Below are 27,088 nucleotides of genomic sequence, written 5' to 3'. Positions count from 1 at the left end.
ATGCCAAGAAACTCTGGGGAAACTCTGGACTCACACAGCAAAGGACTGGCAATGACAGAGAAAGTGCTGCTGCTCCAGGGGCCTTTTATCCTGCCCGTGGATGAGGAAATGATAAAAATGTGATTTCCGCCCACTGGTTTTGCCCTTGCGATGAGTGAAAAATTGCACGGATAACGTAAAATCGGGGTCAATTGGCCCTTTAATTTTTGGCGGGCGCTGCTCTGACTCCCCCGTGTGCCCGCTGATTTCCGCCCACTGGTTTTGCCCGCGCAAATTAAATTACTCAGCCTCTCGGGAACGCGGCGACTGTCCGATTCGGAAAGCAGCAAGCCTGCATTGAATTTGAACACCTCACGACGCGTAACAGTAAATCACTGAACAAAATAAGTCCGCAAACAGCTGACCCACGCAGCCATTGTTAAAAATTTTCCTTTGAGAAGCACGCTGCCACCATGTTGCATAGCCCACCAAACCCGGCAAGCGTGGGCAACCCTTTGTATGACAGTGAACGGTGATGCCATCTTGGAAGCCTGTAAGCTCTTAAAGCTATACCCACACTTTAAACATCTTTAACATGGATCACAATTCAACACTTCCAACTCCACTTGGACTAACCCAAGGCCCAGGCCAGTCACAGAATGAGGGTATTTGGAGAAATCTTTTTTAAGCTGCAGCATCGCTTCTGGTTTAAATAAAAAGTCAGAGGAAGAGCAAGTAACACACTTCTTTAGTCTACAGGGCCAATTGTAGATGACATCATCTTCAGACAGAATATTAATGAGTTATTTGCCAAATTTGATGAGGTTTTAAAATCCCTTTATGTTTATTTCCACTTGCAATCCAAAAAAAATTGCAGAGAGCTAAATTCAACAAGAGAGTGGGACAGCCTGCGGAGCCTGTCGATTATTCCATCAATGATCTCGACAGGATGGCAGACGGGTGTGAATATGGAGATTGGGAGTCTGAACTCATCAGAGACAGAATCGTGGTGGGTGTTGCAGATGATCCACTCTGACCTCCAACAAACTAAAGATGATCTAACCCTGGACAAGGCAATCTGGATAGTTAGACTGTCTGAGCCACACGAGAAACACAGGACAACCCTAAGGGGAGAGAATACAACATGGGGCAGAAACAACCCTCAGTCCAGCTTATCAAAGTCACAAAGGCACCGGGACAATCCAAATCAGGGTAAGCAATCCCATACTTACCTGGCAGGGGAGAGACCATGATCACGGTTGCTTCTGCATGTGTGTAAGGGTTGTTTTTGTGGGTATCATTTCTTTTACAAGGTGGTTTCAGCAAAGGCTCTGGCCTTTTTGCTCTTTGGTGTTGGAGGCTCCTCTGTGGCTGTTTTTTCTCCTTTGAAGGGGATTCAGTGCCGAACATTGGGAACTTAAAGAGGTGATGGCTACTACCAGTCACGCCCCAAACCAGGGGGTAGGTAACAGCGTTAGGGTGGCGGTGACAGACAGCGAAGGAGGTGCACCCATGGATCAGGCCTTCTTCTTTGAGCAAATCCTTTTGGAGTCGTGTGGATTTGAAACGGAGGAGATCTACTCCCTGCAGGACTTCCCCATGGCTGGATATTTCGACGTGACCTTCAGGAATGTTGCTGCCTGCGTCAAGTTCCTGAAGGTGTTTGAGGAGAAGAGAGACCAGCCGGAGATGAAGATCCTGACGGTGGAGCCGCTCTTTGCTCTGCCGTTGCAACGGGACCGTGTGGTCACGGTGCATCTCTCCAACCCCCACGTCGCTGTCGCTGACGTGTTCACCTTCCTCGCCAGGTACGTCGACAAGGTTGGGACCTGCACCGAGGTTAGAGACGCCTTTGGGATTTGGACCAGCAAACGCCAGGTTAAGGTCACCCCCAGGACCGATGGTCAGGGAGCCATCTTCCACCCTCCTTCCAGCTTCGCTATCGGGGGAAGCCGTGGCGACCTTGTCTACGCTGGGAAGCCCAAACTTTGTCGCTCATGCGGCAAGTCTGGTCATGTGGCGGCCAACTGCAGCGCCGCCGTCTGTAAGAACTGCAAACAGGAAGGGCACCAGACAAAGGACTGCAAACAGACTAAGTGCTGCAACCTGTGTGACGAGGCAGGTCACCTCTACAGGACCTGCCCCAAACGCTGCCTCACTTATGCACAGGCAGCCAAAGCCAACGAGGGGGAAGCAGAGGAAATGGTTCGTGTCACTACTACCAAGGACACTTGCAACACTCCAAACACCAAGGCCTCCAATGAGAACAATAGAAAAAAGGAGGACACAGAGAGAGACAAGGTGGAGGAAAAGATTGAGGCAGCAGACAGCCAATCAACAGCACTGACCCCTGAACCTCCCTCTCCTCAGGAGAGCGAATCAATGGAGGAGGAAGCAGCGGAAAATCAGCAGGGGGAGGGCAGCTGGTGAAGAGAGCCAAAAGGAAGCAGGGGCTAAGAAGGGACCAAGCCACTTCCCAGACAAGTGGGAAGAGGCATCTCCCAACCGACGCAGATGACAAGGGCAGCTGCTCTTTGGATAAAGAAAGGCAAGGGCGGCACCTACAGAAGAAGCGGCAAAGCTCGAGGGATTTGGAAGCCGAGACACCCGAGCTCCAGAACACTGGAGACATTGAGGAGACCAGCGCATCCCAACTTTGCCCACAACCCGAAGAGGCCAGCGCACCCCAGCTCCGGGAAGCCAGGAGCAGCAACACCCCAGAGGGGGAGAGGATTGGTGAGACTTCTGCAACAGACACAATTCAAATCTCGTCCCTTGCAAGAACACCCAGATGCCACCTGAGCAGAACATCTCCAATGGGGAGGTTCAGGACAGTTTCCTCAGCCCATCCAAAGTGAGGCAATTTGTGAACACTATGGGTATGCAGGAGCAGACCAAAGGTCTGGGATTCTCAGAGGCAACAGGTTTGGTAAGAGACTAAATGCTTTAAAATGAGTGTAAAGATTGTATGCATAAATGTGCATAGCATTAAATCTACTACGCGATGTGTTGCGACCTTGGACTACCTTGCCAAGGTCAAAGCTGACCTGTTGTTTCTGCAGGAGTGTGCGATACCGCACCTCAGCTCCTACAGGCAATGGTCACGATGGTGGTCCCATGGGCCATCAATCTGGTCAGGAGGAAACGACTCTCATTCCTCCGGCCTGGGTATTCTGCTGCAGGGAGGCAACTTCACCGTCTCCGAGGTTAAGGAGGTGGTGGGCGGGCGCCTCCTCGTAGCAGATGTAATGTACAAGAATGCTCCACTCCGGTTAATTAACGTGTACGCCCCGGCACAAAAGGCCGAGTGGCTGGAGGTTTTTCATCAGCTCCCACTGCTGCTGGTGACCTCCAGGCCGGTCATTCTGGGCGGCGACTTCAACTGCATCATCGATGCGGCTGGACGATCCGGCAGGGCCGACAGCAGATTGGACGCTACGTCCAGATCCCTGATGGAAACAGTAAAGGATGCCAAGCTGCACGACGTCTTCAGCAACCCTGCAGACGGATCGCAGCGTAGATACGCCTGGTCGCAGCCAGACGGGTCCATTCATTCCAGGATAGACTTCCTGTTTGTGTCCCGTGCGTTCGCGTCAGATCCACCAACCTCAAGCCGGTGTTCTTCTCTAGCCACTGCCTCCTACTGGCTGACTATCACTTAGAGGAAGACCAGAGGGTGGGCAGGGGGGCATGGAAGCTAAATGTGCAACTGCTGACCCCAGAGAACATTGAGGAGCTCAAGAGGGATTACAAAGTTGGAGAACCGTGAAACCCCTCTTTGAGTCCCTGACACACTGGTGGGAAGCGATCAAGGGAAACATCAAGAGGTTTTTCATCCTCAAAGGCACCCAGAAAGCTTGAAAAGAACAGCGGGAAATGTCCCGACTCCAGAAAAAGATGCAGAATCTGCTCCGGCTGCAGTCGATGGGGGTCGATGTCAAGGAGGAACTCCAAGAGGTGAAGAGCCAGCAAGCCTCGCTCTTTGCCTCGGAGGCCTCCAAGATCATCTTCCGTTCCAGAGTCCGCTCCGTGGAGCAGGATGAGACGTGCTCAGGTTTCTTTTTCCAAAAGGTACACAGAGAGAGCTCTGTGATCAGCAGCCTGAAGGAAGAAGACGGCTCAGTAAAGTCATCGCAGTTGGACATTTTGAGGATCAGCAAATCCTTTTATGCCGGATTGTATGACGTGAAGCCCACAGACAGCATGGCCTCCCAGTCCTTCCTGTCCTCTATCACGGAGGTCTTAGACGACAGTACGCGGGAGAGCCTGGACAAACCGCTAACTCCTGACGAACTGTCTAAGGCCCTTTAGTCCTTCGAGAAGAGTAAAACTCCCTGAAGTGATGGAATTCGCAATTGGATCCAACTGCTCTACACTAACAACAGTAGTGCAGTCTCATTCAATGGGTGGGACTCAGATAGCTTTCCTATTAAATCTGGAGTCAGGCAGGGCTGTCCTCTCTTGCCTGTTCTTTTCGTGTGTTGCATAGAATCCTTTGCTGAGTCCATCAGGAAGGATCCGGGCATAAGAGGAGTGATAATCCCAGGCAGTGGAGGCACTCAGGTCAAAGCCTCCCTGTACATGGACAATGTCGCCGTCTTCTGCTCAGATCCGCTGTCGGTGCACAGACTGATCCACATCTGCGACCAGTTCGAACTGGCCTCGGGAGTCAAGGTAAATCGTGGGAAGAGCGAGCTGTGTTCTTCGGGAACTGGGCTGACCGATCCTTTGTCCCCTTCACCGTCAGGGCTGACGGCCTGAAGGTGCTGGAGATATGGTTCGGAGGGACCGGGTCATGTGTTAGAAACTGGAAGGAGCGAGCGTCTATGGTGGAAAGAAAACTCTCCATTGCGGGTAAGAACCTGGTCATCAGGTGTGAGGCACTCTCGCTGTTGCTGTACGTGGCACAGGTCTGGCCCATTCCACACTCCTGCGTGGTGGCGATCACTTGAGCCATCTTTAGCTTTATCTGGAGGTCGAAAATGGATCGTGTCTGCAGGGACACGATGTACCAGCCTCTAGAGAAATGAGGAAAAAACGTGCCCAACATCGCCCTCATACTGATGGCCACCTTTGTGTGCGGCTGCATCAAGCTGTGCGTAGACCCTCAGTACGCAAACACCGAGTGTCACTACGTGCTGAGGTTCTACCTGTCCCCGGTGTTGCGAAGGATGGGTCTGGCCACGCTGCCGCGGGGAACGCTCCAAGTAGTTGGACCGTGCCGTACCACCTGTCCCTCGTGGAAAAATTTATGCAGAGAAACAGCTTTGACCACAATCCACCAGGCAGTGGTCGGCACGTAACGTCTTAGAGGCCCTGAGGGAAAAGGAGAGGGTGGATCCTGTGGGATGGTTCCCCGAGCAGACTGTCAAAGTCATTTGGATGTTGATAATTCCAATCCCATTGTCTGATTGTCTGTAATGACCAGATTGAAATGGTTGTAATATTCATTGATCGTATTGAAGCAACTCGTGATCCACGTGTAAAAGTTGAATTTAATTGTACTTTTTGTGAGGACAATTTAGAAATGTTTTGTAATGTTCTTCCAGATATTTTATGAATGAAATATATTTTTCCAAAAAAGAAGGAAAGCAATTCCTGAGCTGCCCAGCAGAGTGTCCTTGCCAGCGCTGCGGTGTGAACCCCTCACAGGAGAGATCAGTGTCCTGCCAGTCGGGTCCAAAGCTCCCCCTGGAACAGACACGGACACTTTGGTAAACTCTGCAACTCAAAATCCCAACCCCCCACAGAGAGGCCAAAGGTCATCCATGAGGTCGTGTCCGATATAGACTCCGGATATTTATAGGGAACAGACAGTCAGTCGGAGTTTGGGAAGGGAAGGAAGAAGGCAACATCATTAATTCAACAATTTACTGACACACATCTCTCTGTCTCCCTTTTGCTCCCTCGATCTGTTTCTGTCTCTTTCTGTTTTTCTCTCTCTTTGTCTCTCTCTGTCTCACACCCACTGTCACACTTCCTTTCTCAAAATCCTTTTCTCTCTCTGTCTTTTACTTTGAATCTGTCTACAGAGCACTAAATCTGTCTGTCCCTGACAACCTCTCTCTCTATCCCTCTTTGCCTCCATGTCTGTCTCTCTCCCTCTAAATCTGTCTCTATCCCTCATTTCCCTCCATGTCTCTCTCTCTCTCTTTCTGTCTCTGTCCCTCTTTGCCCCCATGTCTCTCTCTCTCTCTCTCTCTCTGTCTCTCTCAATCTGTCTCTGTCCCTCTTTAGCTCCATCTCTCTCTCTCTATTTCTCTATCTGGGCTGAATTTCTCTCTGGGTTCGGAAACATGTTTCAGTGTGTGAATGGCCACACCGCTTATTTTCAGAGGAAATCCGATTTTCCTCTGTATTCCCGAGTGTCGCGGAAAACGGAGCGAGCACTCAGACCCAGGAGGTTTGTCTTGGAAGTCTTTATTGAATCATGATATCATGGAGAGCCCAGCAGCATACAACGGAGCTAGCCGGCACTCTGAGGAAGCATCACAGTACACACATATTTATAGTAAAAGTTGTACATATCAAAGAGCTTGAAGGTGATAAGACTGTCTAACCTTCAATAATTAATTACATTGAGAATCATTGTCTTTGGCATGCAACACACAATTAGTCTATTCTAATTTATGACTATACAGGATATTGGGGAAGCCCATCTGGTAATAAAAAAGTGAGACAGAGAATAGATAACCATGCTTGACCTTATCTTTAGTGCTAGGGGGTGTACACTCTAGAGAACAGATGATCATTGCTGGATCCTGTCTCTTTGTGTTTGGGGCAGACATCCTAGCCTTGTCTCAAGGATTCTAGGAAGCTTGTTTAAGATACTCCTTTTCTCCTTTCCTGCTCAATTAGCTGGCAGTTGCAGGTGTGCCTGCTAGAACAAAAGAGGGAACTGTGCTGTAGTATTCCACTATGGTGCTAACGAGAGAGGGAACTGTGCTGTAGTGTTGCACTATGGTGCTAACGAGAGAGGGAACTGTGCTGTAGTATTCCACTATGGTTTTAACTGTTTAACCCTTAGTTGTCCTGTAGATGTATTTTATTCTTCCACACCGAGCCCATGTCATTTTCCTCAGGTTTTTTTGTGGGTCAGGAACGCCGAGTGTGAAAAATACCCCTACACCCCCCCCCCCACCCCGGCTGAGGTCAGTTTCCCCATTTAAAATGGGGGTGAAATCTGATTTCCGCCCACACACCATTTCCATTCAGGGGGGGGCGGGGGTTTTGGAAACACATTAAAAACACATCAGGTTTGTGAGTTCGTGAAGAAAATGGAAAGCCTGCTGAGGAGTCTGGAACATTCTGAAAGGGAAGTATAAAGTCTTTTCACACTTTTAAATATCCCTATTAGATGCTGCATTGTAATTTCGATGTATTTTGGATGTAGTGATTCATCATAAGGATCTGTCTTTTAAAGGTAAGTTGAGCCTAACATTGACCAGCCTTGTGAATTTGTTCACATGCATCATGGTGTTTTTCCAGAGGAGAAAGTACCATAATCCAGTGAAACGTGTTACAAAATGTCCTGTCAGCCTACGCTGTCATCTTTTCTACTGTGATTTTAATGGCTCTGGCTGATAAAAGAAAACATTGGTTTACACACATGAAAGAAAAACTACCCCTGAGAAAAATTTAACCACCTGCCCCCTTACTTCCCAGAGAACAGTCAATTGTTTGGACAGCTGTGGCCATTATCAATGCTTGACTGAGTTTCATTCACACACCAGGGGAAACCCCACAGTGTTGGGCATGGCATGAAATACATTCAAGTGTTTATAAAAACTGATAGAACACAACATGTGTATAACATTCCCCAATTGCTTTCTCAACACTAATGGATTGTGAAGGGAGGGATGGGTCAGGAATCCCACTGATCCGCATTGTACATCAAGTACAGATGAACTGAAATAAAGTTCAGTCTTTAACAGCGAGGTGCTATTGTGAGGTAACAAGGGGAGACTGTCTGATCCTGTTGTTGAATTTCATTTTGATCAAACATTTCTTCAACTCTCTGCTGAGGAATTCCAAGTTGGAGATTGCCTGTGAGATGTCAAATGGCCTCCTGCTTCCTTGCATCATTCTATAATTGTACGGACAGAATGTTGGTCCAATTCCCTCTGAGCTGGGAGAGGATCAAACCCAGATCCCGGTTATTATAAACACCACACCCCAACCAACTGAACAAGCCTGTCCTTTACTCTCTCTTTCTCACAGCCTCGGCTCCTCACTTTTTCTATGTTTCCAGCCTGTTCTGTTCCTCTGACCTTCATTCCTGACCTTCTATTGACCACGGCGAACTCACTGTCCCTCTCACTCCCACCGTCTCTCTGCCCCTTCACCCACTTCCAAACCCCTTGGTTGAATAGCCCCTTACAGAGCTCAGTTGGGAGGGGGTTAGACTGAAAATCGAAAGGCCCCGAGCTCATTCCGGACTTTTCTCCTTTCCTTTGTGTCACCATTTGGGTTCGATTCTCGAGCTGCCTGATTTACTCGGAAAGTATTTCCCCAGCGCTGAAGATTGGACTGGAATAGAGAGACATTAAGGGTGGGAAATATTTCCATTTTCTCTATTTAACTGAGTCTCGATCTCCTTCTGTCCTTTTCTCTGGTTTTTCCCTCTCTCGGGGTGGGATGGATATTTGATTCGCTGCATTTGTCCTAAACGGAAAACTTTTCCACATCTCGGACGGTCAGACACACTGGGCGGAATTTAATACGCGAAGCCTGGGTCCCGTTGGTGGGAGTGGGAGTGAGGCCAATTCCGTTTGCGTGTCGAGAGCCGGCGTGGACACCAGACCAATTAAAATGTAAAGAGCCAGCGGTGGGCACGTGGGGCAGGTGTGATCACACGGTGGGCACGTGGGGCAGGTGTGATCACACGGTGGGCACGTGGGGCAGGTGTGATCACACGGTGGGCACGTGGGGCAGGTGTGATCACACGGGGGGCACGTCTGATCGGGCGGTGGGGGTGGGCAGGAAATGCCCGAACACTGTCAGGTGATTAATTTGCAGGATGGGGCAGGTTATAAAAGACCCCGGGACAAACATGCCCGCTCCACAGCCGGGAGCAGCTCAACTGGGGGCACAAATTTCAGAAAAGGAATTTTATTTCTTCAAGCGAAGAATTCACCCCCCGTTTGGGGCTGTCACACTCTCCCCCCCACCCCCCACCATTCAAACCCTCATAGTTTCATTTAATCCCCTTGGAAACCCCCTCACTCCCCTCCCCCACAGCCCAGTCAGCTCCTGGGACCCCCTCATTCCCCTCCCCCACAGTCAAATCACCTCCTGGGACCCCTTCACTCCCATACCTGCTCAATCATATGTCTGAGGTGAGACAAAGAGTGGCTCCATGGTTTAATGATGCCTCCCTGCAGGTTCTCCTCCAGGCCGTCCGGGAACAGCGGGAGTTGCTCCGGGTGGAGGGAGGGTTGAGGCTGGCAGAGATGGGTGACTATTCTGAGGTGGCAATGGTTTACAGGTGATGGGGTGTGGCTCAGTTCGGTGCCTCATTCCTGCACAAGTCAAACTCAATTTGTCTCTGACATTCCTGGCACATCCCTCCATGACCCTCACATCTTGGAAAGGTGCTGCAACATTCCTGGCCTCTTCCTCAGAATACTCACCATCATCCTCACCTGAGTCATAGAGCAGCTCCTCATGTCTTCACCTGGCAATTCCTCTCCTCCCTGCAATGCCACATTGTGCAGTGCGCAGCCCTCGACCCACCCTCAGACACCATTAACCTGCCCTCCCTCAAGCTGCACCTGCCCTCCCTCAAGCTGCACCTGCCCTCTCTGAGTGTGGATCTTCCCTGTGGGGTACAACTGCCACCCAGGACGCAATGACATCAGACAGGATGGTCTCAACCCAGTATGCCAGACATTTGCTTCCCTCCCAAATCATCACCCCTACCCACAACGCCCAAACCCCCAGTGTCTTTCTGTTGCTCCCATTGATACCCCGACCCCACCTGCAATACCCCCCTCTCCGCTCTTGCTGCTACTGACAGTCCATGTCCGTGAACATTCTCCTGTTCCCCTCCTATTTGCCTCAGAGTTCAGCAAAGAGAACCACTCACCACTTGTCCAAATGGACCAGCTCACCTGGTGCATGCCACCTTTAACCAGCCCTAAATCAGGTGGCACAAGTTTCCCGTTCACCGCTGACTTAATCTTGATGGTCGGACTTAATGTGGAAAAGTTGTAATTTAATGAGTATTCATGGGATGCTCAAGTAGGGAAAAGAAGTTCCCGTCATCGGACACTGTGAATGCCGACCCACCACTGAAACGTCGCCAACTCAACCCATTAAACTCTTCTTTTTCATTCATTCATGGGATGTGGGTGTCGCAGGCTGGGCCGGCATTTATTGCCCATCCCTAATTGCCCTTTTCAGAAGGCATTAAGAGTCAGCCATGTTGATGTGGGTCTGGAGTCACATGTAGGGCGATCAGGTAAGGACAGCAGATTTTCTTCCCTGAAGGACATTAGTGAACCAGATGGGTTTTTACAATAATCGACAATGGTTTTGTTGTCATCATCAGACTTTTAATTCCAGATTTTTATTGAATTCAAATTTCACCATCTGCCATGGTGGGATTTGAACCTGGGTTCCCAGAGCATTACCCTAGGACGCGGGGATGTGAGTCCAGTGACAAATCCACGATGTCACCACCTTCCGCCATCGGGAAGATGAGATTTCGGTTCCTGCCAGATTAAGTCACTCCGCCCACCACATTTCCACTCTCGATGGCCCCATTAAATTCTGCCCAGTGTAGGAGAGAATGTGCAAGGTGACGGGGATAAGGCAGGGGAGTGGGACTAGGTGGAAAGCTCTTTCAGATAGCCAGTACAGGCTCCATGGGCCGAATGTCCTCCTTCTGCACTGTAAAGATATTGTGATACTGTGAAACATTTCAGCTCAACGACCCTTCAACTGTACAATTTTAATCCCGGTGATTCAGTTCTTTTCATCATTGAATTAAATGAACAATTAGATTTAAAGGATATTTCAGCACATTCTTCAACTGCTCTCTGAACTTAGTCTGGGTCACGGCATAAATACAAGTGTTTGTGCAGCAACTCAGGAGCTGCAGCATGAAGCCTATTTCCCGTACAACTGAATGAAACTGTACAGACCTTTACCGTAACAACCACATCCGGTACCACACAGAAAAAACCATTAACGTCGTCCATAACAGGATAAAATTTGCCGAGATAACAAACAGTAATATGATGGATTTCCTTCGACTCTCCATCTCTGGGTCTCTGGGACTCTCCCCACTGCTGTTAGCCCGGAGTCTCTTGCGGGCTCTGCTGCTCACTAAAATGTGTCTGACAGTGAAAACATTGAGCAGCAAAATCACAACAAATGGGATAAACGGGGTTATAATCTGATGCAGGAACTCAATTGATACCCAGACTGTAGAAAACCGAACAGACTCTGTTACGTAACAAAAGAAGGGGGAGTTGAAGAGCGAATACTGACCTGTGTAGATAAAATACCAGATAATATTCTTTAAACAGCTCAGAACAGTCACTGTTCCCAGAACCATAGCTGCCATTTTACTGGTGCAATATTTACTTTTCAGCTTCTGGCCACAAATGGCCACGAAGCGATCAAAGGTGAAAGTGACGGTGAACCAGACAGAACAGTCAGTGGCTGCATAAAGCAGGATGCCATGGATATTGCATATCGGCATGAACTTCAGGAAAAGAAACTGTTCCCAATAAACAATTGGAATATGTCTCAATATCAGGTCGATGATAATTACCAGTAGATCTGCTGCTGCCATGGCCACCGGGTAGCATGTCACACATTTAGAGAGACCACATTTTCCCTTAGACAGGATCGCAATCGTCACTGAGTTAGCTGTGAGGAAGGGGAATAAATAAGAAAATTATTCTTCAGGGTGGGAACAAAGCTATCAGATTGATTCAGGAAATTGAGATTTTCAGAAGCACTGTGTCCAGGGATCTATTGCAATGATTCTACCTGAAAGAACAAACAAGGAATTTTATGATGTGGTGAAGGCAGGAGAGATTAAATGGCAAAAGCAATGACACTAAAATTAATAAACTAAATGTTGATCATGATCCTCCACTTCCTCCTTTCCCCCTCAAGACACTTCACAGGAGCAATATAAAACAAAATATGACACTGAGGCACATAAGGAGATATGAGGAATGACTAAAAGCTTGGTCAAAGTGGTAAGTTTTATGGAGTGGCTTTCGGGGAGCAAGGTGAGATTGAGAGGTGGAGAGGTGAAGGGAGGGAATTCCAGAGCTTGATGGCCAGGCAGCCAACAATAATGGAGTGATTAAAGTGGTGATTCCATAATCAAAGGGAGAGAGAGAAAACCGATGGGGCAGGCGAACATTCCTCCTCTCAGCCTGACTGAGGCGATGGTTCTCCATATCATGGGACCAGCTGTGACAGAGACTGGAGCATCCAGTGTCAGCGCGAGCATTTAGGGTGATGTTATGTTTCTGCCTTGACCCCTTCTTAACTCCGAGCTGCGCCTCATCCTGCTGTCTGGAATCATGTCCAAGCTGCAGATGGTGGGACCATGGACCTTGTGCTTTCCATCCCACCCCAATCCCTCTCCCCAATATCCCTTTAAAGCAGCTAAACACGGTTTACTGAATTAATAGCTGGAAACAGAGACTTACCAGGGACACCAACAATAGCGAGGATGGGGTAGTAACCTGCTTGAATAACCAGAAGTAGCCCATAAACTCGCCATGATAATGTCATCCAATCAGAATTATTAGAAAGCCAGCCAAGCCCATCGGTTAAACTCCGATCCATTGTTCTCAGATTCCGATCCATTGTTGTAACATTCCAATCCATTGTTCTCAGATTCAGATCCATTGTTGTAACATTCCAATCCATTGTTCTCAGATTCCGATCCATCCTCTCCCTCTCTCTGGACCCGCTGATCCCTGTCAGTGCCAGTGGTGATGTTCCTGCTGACATTATGGGATAACACATTGAACGGATTCACTTATAAACAGAAGAGGGAAACCCTCCAGTGACACAATTAGGATCCATGGAGAGTGACATTAATTACAGTCACTGAACAAACAAGTTCAGTTAACCCCTTCCAATCCAACACTTTTTATACCACAATAAAGTAAAACATTTACCTGGTCTGGATGGGATGTGAGAGGGTCACTGAGGGAAGGAATGGTGGAAATAGTGGGCACACTGACCATGACCTTTCAATCCTCCTTGGATATGGGGGTGATGCCAGAGAACTGGAGGGTTGTTAATGTTCCACCCGGTTTAAAAAAGGAGAGGGGGATAAACCCTGTAACTACAAACCACATCAGTGAAACATTGGGGGAAACTTCTAACTTCTAAAATCTGCAACAACTTAAAATGTGGCTTGGAAAACATGGGCTGAATTTTCCGTTCGGTGGGTGGGTGGAGCTGAAGCAATTGTGGGCAGCGCTGCCATTTTTCGCGGGGGGGGCCAATTAAGGCCCACCCAGCGCATTTCACACTCTCGTGGAGAGCGGGACTTTTAAAATTGCTGCGGGCGTGTCCAGACCGCTGGTTCCAATGGGGAACCGGCAGTCTGTATAAAATAAGGCCAGGCAGCCTCCTTTAAGCTGATCACCATGGACAGCTCCAGGTTGTACTGCAGGGGGTCTGCAAAGCAGGCTGTGGTAGAGTGAAGGCCAGAGGAGGAGGGCAGGCTGCAGGGTGTGGGCCAGGAGCAGGGCAGGCTGCAGGGTGTGGGCCAGCAGCAGGGCAGGCTGCAGGGTGTGGGCCAGGAGCAGGGCAGGCTGCAGGGTGTGGGGCAGGAGCAGGGCAGGCTGCAGGGTAGGCCAGCAGGGGGCCACTGTGCGCCTCGCTTCTCTGATGAGTGCCTTGCTGCCCTTGTTGAGGAGGTGGCAGCCCGGCGAGAGGTCCTGTTTCCCCAGGATGGGAGGAGGAGGGCCCCCCCCACGTGATGAAGCGGGCCTGGCAGGAGGTGGCGGAGGTGGTCACTTCCAGGGATGTTGTGCAGTGAACATGGATCCAGTGTCACAAGCGCTTCAATGATTTGTTGCGCTTTGGAAGGGTGCAGACCATGTTGACCTTGGCCATTTAACCCAGCAGGTAGCCTTAGCCTTTGAGGCCACCCCCCTCCATGTCTTAGTGTCGTTACTACATTGGGCATTTGGCGTGAGCTGGATGGTCAAGCAGATAGTGACCATGCTTACATCAGGCTTAGTGGTTGATGAGAAGACAGGTTCTCCCTGCACCATGTTCCTGTTCTGCTACCTTAACGGGTCTGCCCAGCAAGGTCCCTGTAATCATCCTTACTTTCCAAGGTCCTACCATTTCTCCTGTTTTCCCGTACCTTGTTTGTCCTGCCCAAGTGCATAACCTCACACTTATCCACATAACATTCTATGTGGCATTCCTTAGGCCATCTGACCAGCCTGTCTGTATGCACCTGTAATGTTTGGGCCTCCTCCTGACTATTTACCACCCCACCAATGTTCCTCTCCTTTGGTACTTGAAGGTTGAGTGCATTATGAGCTTTGGGGGGGAAAGGGATGAGTTGTGTTTCTGACTGAACGCTAACTGACCCACTGTCCTTGTTAATTTCAGCATCATCAGAGCATGGCCGCAATGAGGACGTCCAGATGCCCCCTTCCACACCTGAGGGGTATCAATTGTCACGAGCGTCACACCATTTCAGTGAGGCAGGCACCAGCGCAGCGACAAACACATCAGTGGGGAATGTAACATCGGCTAGTATCCCGTAGCACAGTGGAGAGGGCACTTCACAATCGCTGGAGGAGATGCACAGACAGATAGAGCCGATGGTGCCAGCAGCCAGAGGACTGCAGGGGACTAGGCACATGCTGAGTCTGGCAGTGATGATGTGCCTCTGGAGATGTCCGCCATGCAGCAGCTGCAGGACAAGCGGCCGGGTGCGCGGGAGCATCTGGGAGTGTTGCATGAGAGTGTGCTTCACTTGGTCTCTGTGGTGGAGGAATCCAGGCAGAGTGTCAGTGATGGCATGAACCTCATGTCAGAGCGTCAGGCTTCCTCCATGGAGAGATTGGCGACTCTCATGGAGAGGGGCTTCCAACAAATTAATCAGCTTCTGATGGGGTTACGCTCGGACCTGCAAGTCCTCACAGCGCTACTGGCCACAGGTGGTCATTGGCAATGTGGAAGATGTTCTGGGCACCAACTGTCCCAGCGTGGTGCCCATCCACCTGCGGTGAGCAGGGAGGTCCAAAGTGACCTCACATCAGCACAGCAGCTGCCTGTTGTCTGTGTGGGCTCCTCTCAGGGCGCTCCGGATGAGGGATGCAGCTCTGCCCCTCTGCCAGTGACCATTGCATTCATTGAGGCTGCGACAACTGGGGAGGTGCCAGCTGTGGAACTGGCCAATCCCTCCCTGGCTGTGCCACCAGAGGCTCCACGGGCCAGAGGACGTCCGCCAAGGTCATCGAGGCCAACAGGACAGCAGAGTCAGCAGGCTGTCTCACAAGCCACTCCGAGCGATGGGGCAGCACCAAGACGTAGCACCCATAAACGTAAGCATAAGGCACGTTAGGCCCTCGTCGGGTTTGTCACTGGTGCTTTTGTGTTGGCCCGAGATTAGGGAATTTCTATTTTTCAATGTTGGAGCAACATTTTGTTTTGATTTTTATGGCACCATCTGATGGATGGAAATAAAGTCAACATGTGTTTCCATGGCTGAGCGAGGCTCCTTTGTGCTGCATTTGTATGTTTCACAGACATATCATGAGTATTTGAGTGGACATTGATGTTTATGTAGGAAGCCCTTCGTTGCAGCTGATGAGGTGGAAGATGTAGCACCTAAGTGCCGCTTATGGATGTGCCAGGCAATTCTGGTCCTGCCGATCCATTTGTGTGGAGCTAGCTGAAGGTTCATTGGATTAAAGTCTCCCGGGTGTCCCTGCCTCCTTGGTGTAGTAGCGGGTTGGCGTGCTGCCCCTCATCATTGCCCTGTGCTTCCTCATCCTCTGAGGCACTGCTGGATTCATCGTGTGCAGCGGAATCCACTGCGTCAAGGTCTTCATCGTCCACTGCATCCCCCCTTTCCAGTGCAAGATTGTGGAGAGTGCAGCATGCAACCACTATCACCAAGACACGATCTGGGGGGGGTACTGGAGTGTGACCCCTGAGCGGTCCAGGCATCGGAAGCGCATCTTGAGAAGACCGATGGCTCTCTCCGCCACAGCCCTTGAGGAGGCGTGGCTCCTATTGTAGCGCTGCTCAGCTTCTGTTCTTGGATCGCGGAGAGGCGTCATAAGTCACCTTCTGAGGGGATAGCCCTTGTCACCCACCAGCCATCCATCCAGCCGAGTCAGAGCACTGAAGAGTCCCGGCACCTGGGAGTGTCTGAGGATGTAGGCGTCGTGGAAGCTGCCTGGGTACCTTGCACAGACTTGTAGAATCAGCATCCTGTGATCATACACTATCTGCACGTTCATGGAGTGGAAGCCCTTCCTGTTGACAAAGGCACTGGGTTCACCTGCTGGCACCTTGATTGCCACATGTGTACAGTCTATATCACCCTGGATGCGGGGGAAGCCAGCAATGGCCGCGAAGCCTCTGGCTCGCTGTGTGTGACTAGCCTGGTCACAGCGGAAGTGGATGAAGGTCAATGCCCATCTGAACAGAGAGTCTGTAACCTGTTTGACACAAGTGTGGACAGCTGATTGGGAGACACCACAAAGATCACCCACCGAGCCCTGGAAGGAGCCAGAGGCATAGAAGTAGAGGGCAACTGTGACCTTCAGAACCGCTGGCATGGGGTGTCCACCCACACAGTTAGGGGAGATCTCAGGGACAAGTATCTGACAGATGCTGTTGACTGTTTCCTTTGACAGTTGGAGCCTCCTTCAGCAATGCACCTCAGTCATATTGAGGTAGCTGCTTCGCCGCCTGAATATCCTGGCAGTGGGATAGTGGCATCTTCTGCGGCCCCTTCCACCATGGACTCCCTCTTGGCCCTGCGCCCCTTGTGCCTGTGCCTGGCCTCCCAAAGGTGGCTCCCCTGGAGGCTGATTGCCCACTCCTGGCCTCCTCCTTATTCTATCCCTCCCTTCCTTCTCAGAGTAGCTGCCTCCAGTGGAGATGTCAGAACCCATACCCAGGCTAAATGGAGGCCTCTGGAAAGCTGCAGGCCTGATAAAGGTTCCTGACTGAAGAGTGCTGAGCTGAAGCGTCAAAGTACAGAGAAAGCTGCTGGAATTCGTTCTGAGCTGCTACAGATCACACAGGCAAGTTTAAAAAACTTGCTGCAATAAATGCTTCACATAAAACACTGACAAACCCACTGAGCCCACATATCCCGCCCGTGGATGAGTTTCATTAAAAATTCACTTACCCGCCTGCCCGTTGTGCCCGTGCACAGAGCCGAAGATCACATGGGCACCTCAAAAGCGGCGTCAAGGGCCTTAACAAGCCCTTTAATTAATGGCAGGTGAGTGTCACACTTCATCGCGCGCCCACCCAGCGAAATATCGCGATGGCGCGTGGTGACATCGGGACTCTCACCCGGCGTCACCGAGCACCATTTTAAACGCTGATGTGTGGGGACCAGCCCCCTGCTCGTCACCCAGAAAATTCTGCCCCACGAGTTAATAAATGAGCAGCAGCACAGCTATGTTCATGGGAAATCGTGTCTGACCAACTTGGAGTTCTTTGAGGAATTAATGGAGAGGGTTGATGAGCTCAGCCTGGTTCATGTTATGTATATGGACTTTCAATTGTCACATGTTAGGAAAGTGAAACCCATAGATTAAAGGGGCAGTGACATTGTGGATATGACACTGGCTATGGGACAGAAAGCAGACAGAAGTGGCGAATGGTGGCAAGATCGGCCGGGTGGTTAACAGTGAGGTCAAGTGTCTTGGGCTACAGGAAGATATAGACGGGATGGTCAAATAGGCAGATAAGTGGCAGATGGAATTTAACCCTGAAAAGTGTGAGGTGATACACTTTGGAAGGAGTAATTTGACAAAGAAGTATTCAATGAACGGCATGACACTAGGAAGTTCTGAGGAACAAAGGGACTTTGGTGTGTGTGTCCATTGATCTCTGAAGGCGGAGGGGCATGTTAGTGGGGTGGTGAAAAAGGCATATGGGACACTTGCCTTTATCAATCGAGACATAGATTACAAAAGTAGGGAGGTCATGTTGTAATTGTATAGAACCTTGGTGAGGCCACAGCTGGAGTACTGTGTGCAGTTCTGGTCGCCACATTATAGGAAGGATGTGATTGCACTGGAGGGGGTACAGAGGAGATTCACCAGGATGTTGCCTGGGATGAAACATTTAAGTTATGAAGAGAGGTTGGATAGACTTGGTTTGTGTTTGTTGGAGCAGAGAAGACTGAGGGGCGACCTATCGAGGTGTACAAGAGGGGCATGGACAGGGTGGATAGGGAGCAGCTGTTCCCCATAGCTGAAGGGTCAGTCATGAGGGGACACAAATTCAAATTGAGGGAGAGGAGGTTTAGGGGGATGTGAGGAAAAACATTTTTACCCAGAGGGTGGTGACGGTCTGGAATTTGCTGCCTGGGAGGATGGTGGAGGCGGGTTGCCTCACATCCTTTAAAAAGTACCTGGATGGGCACTTTTATGGCCGTGACAGGGCCGAAATTTTCTGCCCATTGAGTTCAATCTTCAGACTATTTGAGGCACCGTAAGAAGTCGTTTCGAACAACGGAGCCCAATATTCTGGAAAACCGTTCAAGGTGATGTGTGAAAAGTGGGGAGTTGACCATATTACCTCATCACCCACACTACCCCAGGCCCAACAGCATGGCGGAATGGATGGTCTGCACTGTAAAGTCTTTAATTATAAAATGTCAGCAAACTAAACAAGCTTTGCACATCGCAACAGGCACTATTTTAATATTAAGCTGAGCTGTTACAGCTCTTTCTGAAATGCATTTTGAAATTTGAAATGTTTATTAATTAACTGTATAAATACCATACAAATTACTTGGTTTAGTTTAATCTAGTTTATTTTCTAAAATGGTTCCCATTAGCCAGTTGTCCATGTGCAGTGCAACCTGCAGAAACAGCTGCATTGTTTTCAGGAAAACGGATACAGCTCCACTGCCAATTCTGTTTTGTAGTGATTGAAATCACAATATCTGCCTGTTTCTGAGTGAGATCAGGGAGCCCATAAGCTGGAGGCAGAGGGCAGTGTCTGGCAGCAGAAAGTCCACCAGCTGACACAACCAGGAAGGGGCAGCATGAAGAATTCGGCATCTTATTGAAAATGCTGCTCCAATCCACACTCGATAATCAAATAATCTGCTGTGTTTCACCATTAATAATAAACCAACGAGCTCCTACAGAGGGAATGTGTCCAGGTTTAAAACTTAAACATGTACTTGATTCCCTGTTAATTTGATGGGATTGTTTCAGTTGGAAGCGTCTCTTATGATACAGACAGATTTGCTTTGTACAGGCAGTTTAAAACATTAACATCTCATAAAGTCCACCATTCACAAAAATACACAATCATGGTAAGCACTTACCCAATTTCTCAACGTGCACTTTGAGCAGATGTGACTCCTCTCTGGGAATGTTCATCAGTAAAATATGATTGTATATGTGAACAGAACTGCAGTGACTACACATTGAGCAGGGTGATGTTGCACAGACTGTTTCACCACTCCTCCAGCTACCTTCCACATGATCCATCCAGCACCGGTGTCCAGTGTCAGGAGTGTGTGACATCTGCAACATGCAGTGCTGCCAAACCCCTCGGCTTCCCTGTGAACCCACAACCTCTACCACCGAGAAGACAAAGGCTTCAAGTGTAGTGGAGAAACCACACAAACATCCTTCCCTGGAACATACACGGCATCATGACATGTGGGGAATCGTCTTTAGTCAGTGTCTAACAGTCGCGTGTGGATGACTGCCTTCAACACAGCACTCATGATTGAAGTGCACCAGATAAACTCCATCTGATCTTTGAGTCTGATCATTGATGATCAAGAAATGCTGCAAGGAGCATCTCAATCCACAACCCTTGGTGTATTACAGCCTTATCTGAAGTTCTGGAGAAGGAAACAGCCTTCCACTGCTGGACATGCATGGGCACACCCTGGCTCCTGACGGCGTCAATGAGAGCTGGATTTCAGAATGCAGTCTTCAGTGCCAATGGTAAGGACCGCGTTCACTCTGTTAACATTCTCACTGAGGGTGCAAAAACAGACCCAAACATTCTTTGCAATAGATATGTGTGTTTACAACTTGTGTAAGTGTGATGTTAATGAAGTGATTGAGGACAAGTTGCCTCAGAGGAGGTGGAGGAGGCTGCTCACCTCTCGTGCTGTACAGCATCGAGGAGCGTGGTGGCCTGTTACATCGAACATGGACCCGTTACAGATTTGGGGACCCATTCAGACTGCGGACTCTGCATTTCCGCAGGGGCAGCCATTGTCACTGGGACAAGTACCGCGCATGAGTGCTCTGGTGGAGGGGCTGGGAGTTATGAGAAGATGAGGGTCTGAGGTGCTCTCAGAACCTTCCCCTTCCTCACGAACCTCCACAGCCCTAGGTTGTCCTTCAGGTGGGTTAGGAGGAGCTGGCTGCTGGGGCGCAGCAGTCGCCCATTCCAGCAACCATTGTGCCACCAGTGTGAACATCCTGAGGAGGTCTGTAATAAGGTAGACAGAGGGGTTTAGATGGAGAAAAGCAAAAATACAGCTGAGGCTGGAAATCTGAAATAAAAACAGAAAATGCTGGAAAAGTGCTGGTGTATATGGGTGTTAGAGATATGGAATTCTAGAACGAACATATTAAGGTGCCACACAAAAGATTATTGTCAAAAATAAGAGCAGATGGAATTGGAGGGAAGCTTTAGATGTGGGTTGGAAATTGGTTGTGAGGTAGGAAACAGAGAGTGGGGATACAGTGTCTGGTCTCAGATTGATGGGATGTGACAAGGGGTGTTTCACAGGAATCTGCACTGTGGCACAACATACACCATTTTTATAGTGAGTTGCATCAGGATAGAGTTGTGTGTTCAGCTTGTAAATGACACTGAATTAGGAGAATAGGAATTAGTGCAGATGGAGGCGGGGAGTGGTAAAGAGACATTGAAAGATGAAGTAAGAGAACAAAACCTTGGCAGATGGAGTTTGATGTGGGTGAGAGTGAGGTCATCCATTTTGGAATTGAAAAAATAAATTTCAAAATGTTCCAAATGGTTAGAAACCAGGAACTGGAGAGGAACAAAGTGGTTTGAGATTCCAAGGACACAAATCATTAAAAGCTGGTGGTCAGGTAAAGGTAGCAATAAAAAAACGATGAGTGGAATGTTGACTCTTACCTCAAGGAAGCTGGATTGTAAAAGGAATGAATTTCTGCTTCAGTTGTATTGAACCTTGGTCAAACCCCATCTGGATATTATATTCAGTTCTGGGCACCCAGCTCAGGAAGTGCCGGGTAGATTCACCAGAATGAAAACGGTGCTTCGAGGGTTAAATTATGAGGAGAGGTTGTATAAGCCTGGCTTGTATTCCATTGAGTTTAGAAGATTGAGCAATGATCAGATTGAGGTGTTTAGAATGTTAAAAGGATTGAAATCGGCCCTCCTGGTAAGAAATCCACTTTTACACTCTGTCCCCCTTGTAATGAAGCCCAGCATTCAACTTGCCTTCCTAATTCCTGGCTGGACTTGCATGCAAACTTTTGGAGTTTCATGTATGAGGGACACCCAGTTCCCTCTGTACTGCAGCATTCTGCAGTCTCTCTGCATTTCAATAATATTCTGCTCTTCTGTTCTTCCTGCCAAAGTGGGTAACCTCACGTTTTCCCACATTTTTATCCATCTCTGAAATATTGGCCGACTCCCTTAACCCATCGATATCCCTTTGCCGGGATTTTCCAGCCCCATGTGGCAGTGCCCATCTCAGGGGATGGGGCAGGCAGGTCAGCCAAAGTTCCATTAACTTTTGGCGGGACCGGAAGATCCTGGTGACAGGTGGTGCTGGAAAATCCCAACCTGTGTGTCCTGGCAATTTGCTTTCCCACCTATCCTTGTATTGGATGCAAATTTGTCAATAATACACTCGGTCCCTTCATCCAAGTCGCTCATATGGATTGTAAGTAGTTGAGATTCCAGCACGGGTCCCTGGGACACTCCTCTAGTGACCGTTAGCCAACTTGAAAATGAGCTAATTCTCCTGACTCTCTTTCCTTTAGTTACCCAAACCTCTATCCATCCAAATATATTACTCCCAACATCAGGAACTCTTGCCTTGGCTAATAACCTTTTATATGGCATCTTATCAAATATCTTCTGGAAATCCAAGTACACTACATCTACTGGTTCCCCTTTATCCACCCTGCTTGTTACATCCTCAAACAACTCACATGAACTTGTCCAACACAATTTCCTTTTCACAAAACTAATCTGCCATTTGTATTCTGATTTTCTCAATTTTCTGCTCCTGCTTCCTTAACAATGGGTTTCAGTGTTGAGGAGAGGCGATGGTGTAGTGGAATTGTCACTGGACGAGTAACCCAGAGACCCAGGGTAATGCACTGGGGACCAGGGTTTGAATCCTGCCATGGTTGGTGGTGGAATTCGAATTCAATGAAAAATGTGGAATTAAAAGTCTAACGATGACCATGGTGCCATTGTCAATTGTTGTCAAAACCCGTCTGATCTGCTATCCTTACCTGGTCTGGCCGACATGTGACTCCAGAGCACAATGTGGTTGACTCTTCCATGCGACTCAGTTGTATCAAACCACAACAAAGCACCAAACAAAGGAATGAAACCGGAAGGGCCACCCAGCATTCCCCTAGGCACCGGAAATGACAACAGCAAACTCAGCCTTGTCAACACTGCAAAGTCCTCCTAACGAACATCTGGGGGCTAGTGAAGCAATGGAATCATACCTTACAGATTAGGTCCCGGACACCACCATCATCATCATCCCAGCAGAAGTGGCGGCACTGTGGTATACAGTCGGGAGGGAGTGTCGACTCTGGACCCCATGAAGTCTCATGGTATCAGGTCAAACATGAAGGAAACCTCCTTCTGATTACCACGTTCCCTCCTCCCTCGGCTGAAGAATCAGTGCTCCTCCATACCGAACACCAAATGGAGGGAGCACCTCTGGAGGGTGGCAAGGGCACAGAATGTACTCTGGGTGGGGGACCTTCATGTCCATCACAAGAGTGGCTCATTAGCACCACCTCTGGCTGAGTCCTAAATGCCGTAGCTGCTAGACTGGGTCTACGGCAGGTGGTGAGGGAACCAATAAGGGGAAAAAAAAATACTTGACCTCATCCTCACCAACCTGCCTGTCGCAGATGCATCTGTCCATGATAGTATCGGTAGGAGTGACCATTGCACAATCATTGTGGAGACCAAGTCCTGCCTTCACATTAAGGATACCCTCCATCGTGTTGTGGGGCGCTACCACTGTGCTAAATGGGATAGATTTCAAACAGATCTAACAAATCAAGACTGGGCTTCCATAAGGCGCTGAGCGCCATCAGAAGCTGCAGAATTGTACTCGAACACAACCTGTAACCTCATGGCCCTGCATATCCCCCACTCTACCATCATCACCAAGCCAGGCGATTGACCCTGGTTCAATGAAGAGTGCAGGAGGGCATGCCAGGAGCAACACCAGGTATACCTAAAAATGAGGTGTCAACTTGGTAAAGCTATAACACAGGACTACTTGCGTACCAACCAGCATCAGCAACAAGTGATAGACAGAGCTAAGCAATCCCACAACCAACGGATGAGATCTAAGCTCTGCAGTCCTGCCACATCTAGTTGTGAATGGTGGTGGACAATTAAACAACTCACTGGAGGAGGCAGCTCCATAAATATCCCCATCCTCAATGATGGGGGAGCCCAGCACATCAGTGAAAAAGATAAGGCTGAAGCATTTGCAACAACTTTCAGCCACAAGTGCTGAGTGGATGATCCACCTCAGCCTCCTCCGGAAGTCCCCAGCATCACAGATGCCCGTCTCCAGCCAATTCGATTCACTCCACATGATATGATGAAACAGATGAAGACCCTGGATACTGCAAAGGCTATGGGCCCTGACAATATTTCAGCAATAGTACTGAAGACTTGTGCTCCAGAACTTGCCATACCCCTAGCCAAGCTGTTCCAGTACAGCTCAACACTGGCATCTACCCGGCTATGTGGAAAATTGCCCGTGTATGTCCTGTACGCAAAAAGCAGGGCAATCCAACCCAGCCAATTACCGCCCCATCAGTCTACTCTCGATCATCAGTAAAGCAATGGAAGGAGTCATCAACAGTGCTATCAAGCAGCACTTGCTGAGCAATAACCTGCTCATTGATGCCCAGTATGGATTTCGCCAGGGACTCTCAGCTCCTGACTTCATTACATCTCCAGAACCTGTGGAATTTTGTAAGATGACAGCCCATGCATAAACTCTCTCTGCAGTCACTTCTTATAGGACCCTAGAATGCAGGCCATCAGGTCCAGGGGACTTGTCAGCTTTAAGTCCCATTAATATTCCCATTACTCTTTCTTTCATGATAGTGGTTGTTTTAAGATCCCTGCTCCCTGTAGCCCCTTGACCTTCCACTATTATTGGGATGTTGTTCGTGTTGTCTGCCATGAAAACAGATACAAAATACTTTATTCATTCATGAGGTTTGGGCATCACTGGCTCAGCCAGCGTTTATGGCCCGTCCCTCATTGCCCTTGTGAAGGTGGTGGTAAGCTACCCTCTTGAACCACTGCAGTCCCTGTGGTGTAGGTACACCCACACTGCTGTTAGGGAGGGAGTTCCAGGATTTGGACCCAGTGACAGTGAAGGAACGGCAATATATTTCCAAGTCAGATGGTGAGTGGCTAAGCAGGGAACTTCCAGTTGGTTGTGTTCCTATTTATCTGCTGGCCTTGTCCTTCTAGATGGTAGTGGTCGTGGATTTTGAAGGTGCTGTTCTAGGAGCCTTGGTGAGTTTCTGCAGAGCATCTTGTTCACTGTGTATTGGTGATGGAAGGAGCGAATGATTGTGCATGGGGTGCCAGTCAAGTGGGCTGCTTTGCCCTGGATGGTGTCAAGCTTCTCGAGTGTTGTTGGAGCTGTACTTGTCTAGTCAAGGGGAGATTATTCCATCACACTCCTGACTTGTAGATGGTGGACAGGCTTAATGGAATCAGGAGGTGAAATACTCACTGCAGGATTCATGGCTTCTGACCTGCCCTTGTAGCCACAGTATTTATGTGGCTCGCCCAGTTCAGTTTCAGGTCAATGGTAACCCACAGGATGTTGATAGTGGGGAATTCAGTGGTGGTAATGCCATTGAATTTCAAAGGGAGATGGTTAGATTCTCTCTGGTGGGAAGTGTTCATTGCCTGGTACTCATGTGGCACGAATGTTACTTGCCACTTGTCAGCCCAAGCCTGGATATTGTCCAGGTTTTGCTGCATTTGGACATGGGCTGCTTCAGTATCTGAGGAGTCCTGAATGATGCTGAATATTGTGCAATCATCAGTGAACATCCCCATTTTTGACCTTATGATGAAGGGAAGGTCTTTGATGAAGCAGCTGAAGATGGTTGGGGTTTGGACACCGCCCTGAGGACCAAGGCTGTAATGAGGTCAGGAGCTGAGTGGCCCTGGCAGAACCCAAACTGAGTGTTAGTGAGCAGCAACAGTGCTATCAAGCAGCACTTGTTACAACCCCTTCCATCACTTTGCTGATGATCGAGAGTCGACTGATGGGGCAGGAATTGGCTGGGTTGGATTTGTCCTGCTTTTTGTGGACAGGTCACATATGGGCAATTTTCCACTTTGCTGGGTGATGCCAGTGTTGTAGCCGCACTGGAACAGCTTGAACAGGGGAACGGCAAGTTCTGGAGCACAAGCCTTCAGTACTATTGCTGGAATATTGTAAGGGCCAGTGCAGATGCAGATCCAGGGCCTTCAGCCATTTCTTGATATCATGAGGAGTGAATCAACTCGGCTGAAGACTGGCATCTGATGCTGGAGACCTCAGGAGGAGGCTGAGATGGATCATCCACTCGGTCCTTCTGGCACCACTGATGACAGCAAACCTCAAACACTCCAATACAGTGAGCCCCCTCTCCAGGGGGTGAACATCACCATGGAAGAGAGTGAGGCAGCCTGAGTAAACACCAACACCAGCCAGGCTCAGGAACAGGTCCACAAGGAGGCCCCAGATCTGCTCACATCCCCTCCCCCACATGCCAGGCCTGCTCACACCCCCTCCCCAACACTGGGTGGCTATAGATACCAAGCCTGGGGTCTGAAGCACCCAGAAAAAAAATGAGCAATTCCTGCTTCTCTCAACCTTCCGTAAACCCATCATTCAGGAGGCCTAGTTCTGTGCTTGGATAGACTAACACCAGTCATTAGGTCCATGGAGATATTTAATTAACAAGGAGAATGCATAGACCATTCAGCTCCCTGACACAAGGTAGAAGGAGTCTCTGCTTTATTGATCATTTGATCACTGTTTGACCTGAGTTTGCTTGTGTTTCCTGTACAGGAGCAAGGCCAGCAATGAACAAAGAAAAGAACAAAGAAAAGTACAGCACAGGAACAGGCCCTTCGGCCCTCCAAGCCTGCGTCGATCATATTGCCCGTCAACTAAAACATTTTGCACTTCCGGGGTCCGTATCCCTCTATTCCCATCCTATTCATGTATTTGTCAAGCTGCCTCTTAAACACCACTATCGTACCTGCTTCCACCACCTCCTCTGGCAGCGAATTCCAGACACTCACTACCCTGTGTAAAAAAACTTGCCCCGCACATCTCTATAGTTTTCTCCTCTCACCTTAAATCTATGTCCCCAAGTAATTGACTCTTCCACCCTGGGAAAAAGCTTCTGACTATCTACTCTGTCCATGCCACTCATAATTTTGTAAACTTCTATCAAGTCGCCCCTCAATCTCCGTCGCTCTAGTGAGAACAATCCGAGTTTCTCCAACCTCTCCTCATAGCTAATAACCTCCAGAATGAAGCAGAGATCAGGGAGACAGCTGTCACAGTCAGGGCCACGATCAGGACCACCTCAGACTCCACACCTACAAAGCAATGAGAAACCAATGG

The 27,088-nt window shown here is 49.1% G+C and overlaps 1 protein-coding gene across 1 annotated transcript in view; it reads left to right on the top strand.

Annotated features, from left to right (window-relative positions):
* LOC144674719 (EVI5-like protein) overlaps window positions 1-26,541 on the top strand; it is an 82,908-nt gene extending 56,367 nt beyond the window's left edge. The window contains exon 7 of the mRNA XM_078535941.1: window positions 26,525-26,541. The gene's annotated coding sequence lies outside the window, so the exon portion shown is untranslated. The remainder of the gene's footprint in view (window positions 1-26,524) is intronic.
* The last annotated feature ends 547 nt before the right edge of the window (window positions 26,542-27,088 follow it).

The sequence above is a fragment of the Cetorhinus maximus genome, unplaced genomic scaffold (assembly GCF_964194155.1).
Source record: "Cetorhinus maximus unplaced genomic scaffold, sCetMax3.hap1.1 HAP1_SCAFFOLD_768, whole genome shotgun sequence".
NCBI classification, from domain to species: domain Eukaryota; kingdom Metazoa; phylum Chordata; class Chondrichthyes; order Lamniformes; family Cetorhinidae; genus Cetorhinus; species Cetorhinus maximus.
Note: the sequence above shows the minus strand (reverse complement) of the source record. Positions and strands in the feature narration are given on the sequence as shown.